This window comes from Rhea americana, unplaced genomic scaffold, assembly GCF_003343005.1.
Source record: "Rhea americana isolate MKP2758 unplaced genomic scaffold, rheAme1 scaffold_174, whole genome shotgun sequence".
NCBI classification, from domain to species: Eukaryota; Metazoa; Chordata; class Aves; order Rheiformes; family Rheidae; genus Rhea; species Rhea americana.
Window position 1 is genome coordinate 1,328,726 of NW_028185861.1, and position 11,718 is coordinate 1,340,443.

Here is an 11,718-nt window from a genome sequence, read left to right on the forward strand (position 1 = left end):
ATGTGAAGTAAAAGATGTTCAATAAAGCGTGTGTGTCAGACCGATTTTGAGGCGCCGCCCTGTCCGCCTTCCCGGGATGGGTCCGCCAGCACCGCCGAGCCCCACGGCTCAGGTGAAATATCCCACCTCGGTATCAGAAGTAGCGTAGGTAAAGCAGTCTGCGAGCCGTCCGTGAATTACTGATAAATGGCTCGGGGCTAATGGTCCTACACAGTGTGCACCACTGTACATCACCGGSTGCACTGCAATGAAACGGCCCGCTGCCTGCCTTGGGCTGCTCCGGCAAAAACGTTCGTGCACGTCCCTTGGCTGACTCAGCTCTCAAACCTGCTAYTTCAATACCTTTGTCCTGGTTGCAAAGTCTGCGTCCTGCCTTCCGTGGTGCAATACATCTGTCCTCCGCGTATCCAAAGGACAGCTGTCACTCAGCAAGATGTTTACTCTGCATTTAATGGGTGATCACACGTAGCAAAAATCAACACAGAATGGTCTTGATTTTGATTTACTGTAGCTGAAGAGGAGAAAAACCTTTGAGTCACCGTACGGCTGTAGAGGTTGCTTACTTATTAAGTGAGAAATCGGCACAAAAATAGTTCTCCCTTAAAACAAGCTCGTTCTCTTACATTTTTCTTAATTCAATTTTTGGATTTCTGAGCAGCGATTACTGACAAGATGTAGTCCTGAAACGAACACATCTTCTCTCATCTTTTCTTTTGAAACAGCTCTGGAAAATCACAGGCAGTAAATAAAACCTGCAGAAAAGTTCAGCTGATATTCAGGTAGTTGCACATTATGAAATTATCAGTTTCTGTCCTTCCAGTGGAGCAAATTAAAACATTYTATAAAAATTGCATAATTTATCTTCATGACTCATTTGGGAGACAGGGAAGTTTCTTCATTAGCAGACTGGGAAAATAAAGCACACAGGACATGACTCTCAGCAGGAGAACTCATGCAGGAGTGGCATTGCTGCAGCTGTGATAGTCCAAAGCTAACAGCAAGGCAAGGTTTGCAAGGAGAGGAATATCTTTTGTTAGACTTATAGACACAAATAAATTAAGTTGCCTCTCCCTACAAAATGCATCTCATCTATTGTGCAGTCTGTTTAGTCATTTACTATACAAAGAAGTTGTGTATTCCTAATAAAACACAAATCTCCAGTCCTGATAGTATCAATATTTTACAACCAGTTTTTATTCATTTCTGTATATGATCATTGGTTTCAAACACCGAACCCTGCTTTGCAGAATCAGTGCTACCACTAATGGACCTTTTCTTTTTCCAATTCAGGAATATGTTCTGTGTAAATTTAAAATTTACCTAAGGAATCAACTTATGCTGCAGAACAGCAACGCTGAGATAGTGGCATATGATTTCTTAAAATCAATATCAAGATCAGTTTCTTTAACATGTTCACAAGTAGACAAGGCTTTGAATGAGTTAGCATAGCCAACACTGCAACTTCCATTTCTGATACATTCAATGCTACTGGAGATCCCCAGTTCTTGGACCCCTGCCAGATGAGTCTAAAACATGCCTGATGGGAAGGTAGAGGAAGGGAACCTGTTTGGAGTTCGTGCTGATTCAACTGCAACTGAGAACCAACACCCAACCCAAGCCAACCAGCCAACCCCAATAGCTCCAGCAACACCCCAAGAACCGTTTGATCGAAATTTGGTGAAACACTGACACGCTGAATGGGTAACTAGGATGCAATGTTTTCTTAAAAAAAACAAAAACAAAAACAAACAAAAAAAAACCTCCTCAGTCTTGGCAGGGTCTGAGACCAAAAGACATAAAGATAGACAGGCACACATATAATCTAAACAGCTAAAAATACCACTGAAGTCTATGCGCATTTCTTTCCCCAGTTCCAGGGAAACGCAGAGTTCATTATCAGGTTGGTACTTTCCATGTCCCAGAAAGGTCCCACATTTCATCAGCCCATTGTCTAATTCCTTCCCAAAACATTTCAGGCTACACATGATGTAATCATGTTTGTTCAGGAGACAAGTTAAAGCAAGAAAGCCAGACAACTAAGAGACAAAGATCCAGAGGGAATCCCCTCCACTGGTGTGACTTGGATCACACGACCCTTTGAGCGACTTTAGGAAAGCAAAAGAAGGAATATATTGCTCATTCAGACTTCAGAATTAATTTATCAGTGCAGCAATGCACTTTCTTCACATCTCCATAATAGCAACACTGGCTTATTTTCATCATTGTTTCTTTCATTAGTTAAATCAGGACTCCTACTGCAGTGTGCACACTTCTTTCCTTTTGTTTTGTCCTCATTCTTGGTTTAACTCTGACATCAGGTCCTACTACAGCAATCCAGGCAGTTWTTCGGGGGGGTGTGCCAATCCACATCTTTATCCCTTCACCTTTTTATCTTTCCCTGCAAATAGATGAATTAAAGTAGTGCTTAACCCCTTATTAGTACATGTGCCATCTCACATCGTTCTTTATTCAAGCCTTATGAATAGAGTTTTAAAAGCACACTTGATGTACTGTTATATTTTAATTACTCTGTTAAACAGGATTACACATATTAGCTTTATATTCTATATATATATGTGTGTGTGAAAACATGCGGTCCACCTTCAGGTAACCCTCCCTCCATTTCTTCCTAGATATGAAAGCAAGCATTTTACTGCTTTACTTTCAATCTCTTGTTTTTATTCTTATGTCTAACATTCCCATTTCAAGGACCCTTCACTGGCTCAGCTGTGCAACTGAAGCATGACAGATCATCCTTTGCTATTCTGTCAGCAGCTCTCCTTACATATGGGTGACCTTTCACAGTACCAAGGAATGGTGCTCTCTCTGCACACGAGCTGATGCTCTACATGAAATGCGTCTAAGGTGGCAATGCTGTTAACACTGCGTAAGTGTCCCACCGCAGATGCACCAAAGCATTGTAGAAGCACATATGCAGAAAGTCACCTGGTAACCTTTTTGCCAGTCTCTAGAAGTCAAAAAAATAAAAATAAATAAACAACCTGCATGGAGACTGTTACTTGTTCACCACCAGCTCCAATCTTTGGATTGCTACTTAATCTGGCTAGTGGAGGACAGTGTCCCTTCCGTGTTTTACTAGTGTCCTTATGCTACTAAGAAAGAGTGAATTTCAGTTCCTAGAGCTGCCAATCTAACACAATTCAGCTTTTATATCCACATGGTTATTCTCTAGGAACTAATGTAGTATCTAATAATATTTTCCTTGTTCTTTAGGAGACCGAAGAAACAGCTGATGACAGAGATTTGGATTATTTTCTGAGGTCCAGCAAAATAACTGAYAAATTGACACAGTTGGATCATTTTGCAGCTGTGGTTTGGAGTCTAGATTCCTGACTCTGGAGTGAGCCAGGTGACTCATCCTTTAAGGAGAACAACTGAACAATCACTGAATACTATGCAAATGGAAGAAAGGAGAGTGAATATATATATATATATATATATATATATATATAGGTGCGTTATATATGGTCCTATATGTATATGTGTGTTTACAAATACTATCTATTAATATTTCTTTCAGGCAAAATGATAAAGGATATTTGTGGAAACACTGAAAGCGCTCATCATAAGAGAAGAGCAAAAAAAGTCAAATTGGCTCAAAAAGCCGTTTGAGCTATACTGTTCTCTTCTAAGATAGACCAGTTGCAAGACTGAGAGATCACTACTGAGCAATTATTACTGTAATTTGCTTGATATTTCACCGACATTTAAAATGGCTAAGTGATGCCAAAGGCAATGCTCAGATTGATCACAGTGCTTCTGCACTTTCCTGATGCAGCAATCCAACCTACTTGTAAGAATGGCACAAGAGGTCTGAGAAAACAATAAAGCATCTTTTGGAATTTCTCTTGATTTCTTCTTGGAGGGGCAAAGAGAGGAAAGGAAATTTTGTATCTAAAACCTACACAGAAAATGTTCTGAGTCCACCTACAAAGCCCAGGCCCAATGGATCGAGGCTCACAAAAGCTGTATCTCTCTAGCAGTAACTTCTCTTGAAATGGCCGGGGAGAGGACTCCACTCGACCAAGGGTGTGGGTGTGGAATTGTAATAGACACTTCCATAAACTGCTGTCTACTCAAATGTCCTGACATTGGCTGTCCGCCCGACTTTCAGCTGCAGAGAAACAGCAGTTGAGAGGGGCAGGAAAGACGAATATCCCTTTTCAACTCTCAGTTTGAAAAATCTCTCAACTCTATTCAGCCAAACATACCTCCTAATTATTATGAGCAGACTTTGCTAGATTTTGCTTTGGAAACTACATTTACTTTACCATATACCTAACATAATCCTAAATCCTAAGGATTTAACGCTATGTGCAATAAATGAGCAAACAAGAGCTAGTTAGTTACACGTGGAACAGCAAGCGATCACTTTTTGTGAGTTTTCAATTACTTCTTCACCAAGTGAAGAGCATAACGTACATTAATATTGTGCTCCAGGTATAAAATGGAATGAATGGAGATAAAGAAAATCTGAACAGTCACAAAAGTAGCTTAAGAGAGCATTAAATAACTAAGATGGGCAGAGATGCAAAGAACACTGAAACTGGGAACAAAAGGAGCACTGATTTGCTCTGTCTGTTCAGAGATTGTTTGGTCTTTTTGTGGAAGACGACTTGCAATTCTTAAGTTTTGCCATTTAACTTACAGAACTTCTGGTACCTGTAGAGCTTTATGGGCATGAAACAGGAAATCTGATTAAAGAGGTTGGGTTTCCAGGCCTACAGAGAAACAGAGATCATTTTTAATTAGCTTTCCAGCAGACCGCTGCTACTGTCTCTTAACCTGCACCAGCATCAGTATTGTTGCTATGATCCTCACCATTCCCGAGGAAAAACGGCTTCAGTTATGGGGAATTAATGATACTGCAAACGGCAATGGGGCCTATACAGAGAAAATACACTATTTCTATTGTGACCTGCAACACTTTAAAAGACTGTAAGCAATAAAAAAATATATATATACTACTACTGTGTCCTACTGGACACTTTACTCAAATTACACTGTGGGGAGAAAACTTAGCGGGAACACTGAAGTTTAGGGAGAGAGCAATACGTATTCTCTGCAGCACTGGTTCAGTTCAGTACCATAACAGTGTCCCACAAGTTACTGGGAGTTGTTACTTCCATATCACATCTGTTAAATGGCTTGAACAATCTACATCTTCTCACTTTTGTGGAAATTTCAAGGCTGAGATGTCTATAGCAGTTTGGATGTGAACATCAATGATGACTCAACGTTTTAGGCCTAATTCAGGAAAGGCAAATGGAGAATAGAGGCTTCTTGAGCTTAATCAACTTTAAGGAGCACACATAATAAAACACTTGTTTTCATTTGTGCTTTTCTTTAGTAAATAGTACTAGTAGATTCTCAGTTCTTTTTAGTCAGAGCTTTTAAACTGTTCTTCAGCTATGAGTTTCTTTCTGTAGGAAAGCAAGACTTGGAGTGCCAAACAGCTTGCCAAGGAACCAATGGCAGAGCCAAAATCAGAATTCAGATTGCCCGCCCACCTCCCCTCCTTCTACTCTCGTCACTGAGTAAATTATTCAACATACAAGCTTTATAGACCGCTAGAGAAACAAGCAAACAAAAGATTGAAATTAAATATAAGCAAAGTGAAAATGACCAGTATGAAACTTCAAATAAGCAAAATGCAAAAAGAAACAGAAAAAGCATTATAAAATAAGACTAGAGAATACAGTAAAGAAATAACTTCCATCTTAATGCACGACTGCTTGTTGCGTGTTAATGATTTGCCTCACACACATAGGGCTTCTGTCCAAAACTCTGAATGAAAGCATTCATGCTCTTTGGTGTATCTTTTAGCAGAAGATACCAGCATTTATTAGCCAAGGTGCTCCTCACTTCTCCTCATTTTGCTTGCTTGTTTTTCACCCTGTGTCATTTCAGCGCTGGTGAAAGCTCCAGCCTGACAGCCTCGCAGGCTGCTGTTCTCCCTTTACAGCAAAGGGAAGGATGTGCAGCGGGGCGGTGGAGGAAGCCTGCTACACGGGCACACAGCAGCGCGCCTCCGTGCAGCTCTGCCCTGCACAAAATGAACCCACTGGCACGGGTCYGGCCCTCTTCACTAGCGAGTGTCAGCTAGGGACAACTGCAATACTGGCTTCTGTGATGCTTTTTCTGCTAGAAACTGGACTCGGGCACAGTTCACATCATCCATCAGACTGTGCTTACATGGTAAGAGTTTCTAGTCGCTAATGACCTGGGGTGGCTTTGACTGGGCACCAGGCCACAGACAAGAAAGTCCCCCTAGACCATTACCAGCTCCTCTGAACCATTCAGACCTCTGTAGTGTTGGCAAAAAAGAGGCATTTTTAAAATAAAGCTTCTCACAACTGACAGAGAAGCGGTCGCCCACACACACACCTTATTCACTCACTGTACTGAAYTGGCATTCCTTCAAGTGCTGGGAAGGACCCAGAGCTGCTGATTCAAAGACATCTGGAATAAGAACTCAAAAATTGAGGGGTTTTGTTCCTTTCTGGCTTCTTTCCTTAGCCCACTCTGCCTGCTGATACTGAATGTCAATAAGCAGAGCAGTAGCACCTTTGCAAAAAGTCCAGAGCATCTTGGCAAACATCAATAAGCATGTGAAAAAACAAGGTTTCTGTGACTCCAGAGAAGAAGGTTGAGGATGGTGGAGGCTGGGTGACAGACAGGGACAAAGGCTCAAAAATGGATTAAGTTATACAATGTTGTCTAAATGACAGCATACTCACAGGTATCTTTTGCAGAAGAGATTTCTAAATAATCCTAGTATTGCATCCATGGCTAATTTTCAGAGGCATTTGCTTACATCAAATACCCTTGGAAACATTCCTGTAAGAAAATTGCTAGAATCAATTCCTATCTGCACTTGCAGAGAATTGTATCTTCTGTCAAAGGGGTTTTAACAAATCCAAAGCATTTCTCAAAAAAAGACAGCTGTATTTTTATTGAAGTCTCTGCCGTCTTAAAATTGACAACACTTGATGTTCAGTGCCATCTTGGAATGAGTAACAGCTCACAAGGTTATCAGGAAGCAGTGAGCTGTGCTTGGAACTATACCAGTCTAARCAAGCAAATAGGAAAAAGGTGATTTGAATTCAACAGATTGTCTCCCAGCCTTTGATGGTCTGTGGAAACTGGATCACCTTAATCTTTTATAAATACCGCATAGCTGGGAATCTTTTTCCTTTGCAACCTGTCATTTTGATAGCTATGTTTGAAAAAAAGAAAAAGCTGTTTTTCCTAATGATTACTATATGAAGCACTAAACGATTGCGCTTCTAATCTTTTTATTTTAGCAAGCAAACATCGTATTTATGATGTTGAATAACATTTTCAGGATCAATGAATGGAATATTTATACTCTAGAATTGTTTAAATTATCAGTATATCACCTTGAATCTTAAAAATACATATATCACTTTGAAGATACTAAGTCAAATTCTRCTTTAAGTTATATTGATTAAAATCATAAACAATTTCACTTGCTTCATGAAACGTATTGCAGCTTTAAGCACATATGACCAGGATCAGAATTCACCTAATTTCTTGCACTGCTAAAACAGAAAGAGAGAACAAGAGCACCCAGTAGTGACAATATGAACCCTAATATTATCTTCGCTGAGATGAGACATACTGCAGTAAAAAGACTAGATTTTGTTCATCTATTCCTGTTACACAGGCAGGACAGGCCTCTGACAGTAAATATCAGAAGAGGTCCAGCTGGTCTTTGGATTTCTTCAAGTTCCTCGCTAGATCCCACCACAACAGGAAGCTGGTGAGTTGAGCAATAGACCTGACACAATAACCTCATTGATCTCTCAATTATTTCTGCCAAAACAATGAAAAATAAATACAGCAAAAGCAGCTGGAGAAGTCAGAATATTCTGGCTTGCGTGTGCCTTGTAGAAATGATTAGCTAAAGTAGAGGGAAAGAATATCAAATGGGATAATGTCCCTGCATGATTATCTTCAGACTACTCTGATTAGTGACAAACAGGAGAGAGCTGGAGATCTATACAAATGTCATTAGACCAAGGATTGTAATGTGATTTAGTGACGTGGCTACAGTGATAGCTGGTTCCCTCAATATAGCAAAACAAATGATACTTTAACATTGTTCGTTCACCATTGTGCTAAAAAGCAGCCATCCARCATAAATGTTTTTTTCTATGAGTAGACAAGCAAGTGATTGATGCTTTTCTTATTTTGCATCACCGTGCATTAAACTGGCATAAGCAGTGTCAGGTCCTAAGACAAAACATACTTCAAAACACTGGGACAGTGCATTGCAGTTTGATCCCATAATAAAAGTTACTTCCTTTTCCCACTATTCCCCTTTCTGCTTTTCTTTCATTTTCATTCAGCTTGCTTTGTCTTGTTCTTCTGCAGCTTTGTTCTGGGCCAGGCTGTCACTGGCTTCTCTAGGTAGTGCTTCCCAGGGGACGCTTGCTGCAGTAGCAGGCAGCAGCTTTGGCTGAAGAGTTCTGGTTCAGGGGATCACTAGTCACAGTCACACTGGCTGAGCTCCAGCTGGCCATGCTAGTTCACAATTGATTTTTCTAGTTATCTATTGGGCAGCCCTCATTCCACAATAGAACATTTTTTAACCCTTCCCTCCAGGGAAATAGAAATAAACTCTAACTTTGGAAGGGATAATGCTGCTTACAAACCCATATAACATGGGTGGGAAGGGGCGGTGTATTTTGAATTATATCCTAATTAATTTAATGCAGTGGTCTGTGTGATACAGCAGCTTCTCATCTCCTTCAGGGCAGCATAACAGGAGAGCCAGAAAACAATCTGTAGGAATCTGCCTCAGTCCTTTTCTACTCTTCAGCCAATTAAGAATGGCAGAGTCTTCAATGACTGAAGGATAGGAGTCTCCAACCTAAATGCATTCATAAGCAAATGGATTTTTATTATTAAATGACAGAGTTTTATGAATAACTGAATCTTAACGTAATTATTTCCAGCCAAGTTCTATCCATCAGCAAAATCACCAAAAAAAGATATCCTTAGTAAGTACATAGGACAGAATCAAGTTAACTATTTGCAACCTTTGTTGTCAAATTTACATTGGTGATTAGGCTCTTTATAGAATAATTGCAGCTGATCTCATTTTTAGCATTTTATGATATATCAGTCATCATCAATCTAAAAAGCATATGAACACGATTTTCTGGTTTACAACCTTGATTTAATTCCATTTGTAAATGCTAGGAAACCAATTTAGCAGTGTTGTGCAACTGATGAGCAGGGCCCTGAAATACAGTTCCCAAAACATATTCCTTTTAACTTCTATCTCATCTTCTGGAGGACATAATGCAGTTATTGTTCGCCCTCTTTCATGGTCGTTTTGTCCATATCAATGGGAAGATGTTCCCTTATGACACACGACTGGCAAAATGTCAGCGTGCATTGAAAACAGATACCCTGCAACAATCTTCAGACGCTTGGCATCTAGCACAGATTAATGGAATGAAAATACTCTCAGCCTAAGATAGGAAAGGGAGGAGATGGTTCATAGGCTTCAGTACTTCACTGAAGGCCTTCATGACACAAATAGTAAATTTTGCAGCTTATAACCTTGAACTCGTTGACAAAGCAAAGATTCAAGATCCTCAGCGCTAATTTTGAACGATCATTCAGCAAAGCACTACTCTTGCGATCATTGAGTTTTCCTATACTATTAGTAAATTCACAAAGGAAGGAAGGAGTTTACGTACAGAAGATGGAAGGAGTTTACGTACAGAAGATGGAAGGAGTTTACGTACAGAAGATGGTACTGTGCTTTCTGTTTATTCTGGACATAAAGCAGTACCCAGAGCTTCCTCTAAAAGCCTGCTGACAACATAAACTAAAAGAAAGCCTCCAAGAGGAAGTACTGAAAAGTAAATAGTCACTGCAAGCAGCACTAATGACATTTACTGCAAGAAGTCAGTCAGCATGTCAGAGTTTTGGTTAGTACCCTGAACGTAAGCCTGGGAGACAGAAATTGTCATATAATTCGTTCTGCAACCTATAATTACATTCTTAACCTCTTTGTCTCTTTTCCTTTCTGATAAAGGGGAAATAATTCATTTCCAGGAATATAAGTGGCTTTAATTCCCTTGGATCAAGCCTCTTTTTTTTTTCTTTTTTTTTTTTCTTTTTTCTGATTCAGTGCCTGACTCAGAACCATCACTCGTACTGCTGCTGTCAGACCATTCCACATTTCCCAGTGGTTTTCACTACTGCAGTTTGGAAGCACTCTTTGTTCTTATACTACCAGTGCCTACTAAGGCTTTTCTTTTCATGTTCTTTGACGTTTATTTCCAAGGAGCCGGATCCTTCTGTCCCTACATGTGAGCCAAATCTCCCAATGAATTTGCAAACGTGCAGGATCAGCAACTTTAAAAGTTTATTTGTTCTTCAGAGTTCCCTGTGTTCACAGGAAAAAGGACGCCTGTAGGCAAACACTGCATCACCAGGTTTCATCTTCACAAAAAGGAAGCTTAGAGAGGAAGGAAGGCACAACAGTGCAAAGTTAACGTTTAAAAAACAAAAAATAACTCTCTCAAGTTTTTCCTGTAAGGTTGGTGGTTACGGACAGAGTTACAGGACACCGAACTTAATGTGTTTCTTGAAATATATCAAAAGACTCCCTTACCARGTTGTCTCAGTGTCAGTAGTAATTGCTGATTCCAGCATGTTGTCAGATTAATATGTATCTTCAGATACATTTTTAAGACATTTTTCAAATATGGACATCTATACTACATTTACATTTAGGCACCTGAAAATTGTAATGGCCTGACAGCTCAGACTGGAAAGCACTGCCTGCTCCCATTCACTTCAGCTTTGGTATCTGCGTCAGAAAACGTCAGCCTGGTGTGTTAGAAAATGTAATGTATTCAATTTATGTCCTACATAAAAGTTGAGATCAGCGTGAAGGACTAGATTCAATTTGCAGCTTTAATTCACACAAACAGCATTGCTGACAAAACTACTTCTGTGTAAAAGGACTCTGGCTCACAAACTTACAGATTAGACCATCTTTGAATTTCATTTTAATGTGGTTGCCCTCTTTTTGATGTCAGAAATTTTATGGCAAGTAGTCCCAGTGATGAGCCAAGATTTGACACTATTAACTACCTAATCGTGTGAAAATTGGTGGTGAGACAGTGCCGTTAACATCTTGTTCTGCAGTAGAACGAAAACCTTCCCCTGTTCTCTGTCTGCTGCGCATACAGGACAGAGCAATGGCTACAGATTCATGCAGCTTTCAGCCAAAAAGACAATGCTCATCTCTTAGTCTGACATTTTGCAGCAACCAAGTCAACCATATTCACTAAGCAGGTCCTACACTGGGATTATTAACCATTAACCGTTGAAACTATTAACCATTATTGGAACTACTAACCATATTAACTATTGGAACTATTTACCATTAACTTGTCAGTGTTTGTTAATTTGGATTACATGTCCAGTGGAATCTCACGCAGACAAATCCTCAATTTATATGAAACATCTCATGTTTCCTGTCTAGGTAGTCTAATGATTAATGTCCCATGCTAATACATACATGTGTGTCATTTCCAGTATGAATCTATCTGGACTCAGCTTCCAGCTACTGGATTTTAGTATTTCCCACACACAGTTCTGTTGAATTGTCCATCAGTTCAGTATGGTCTCACTTGAGATATG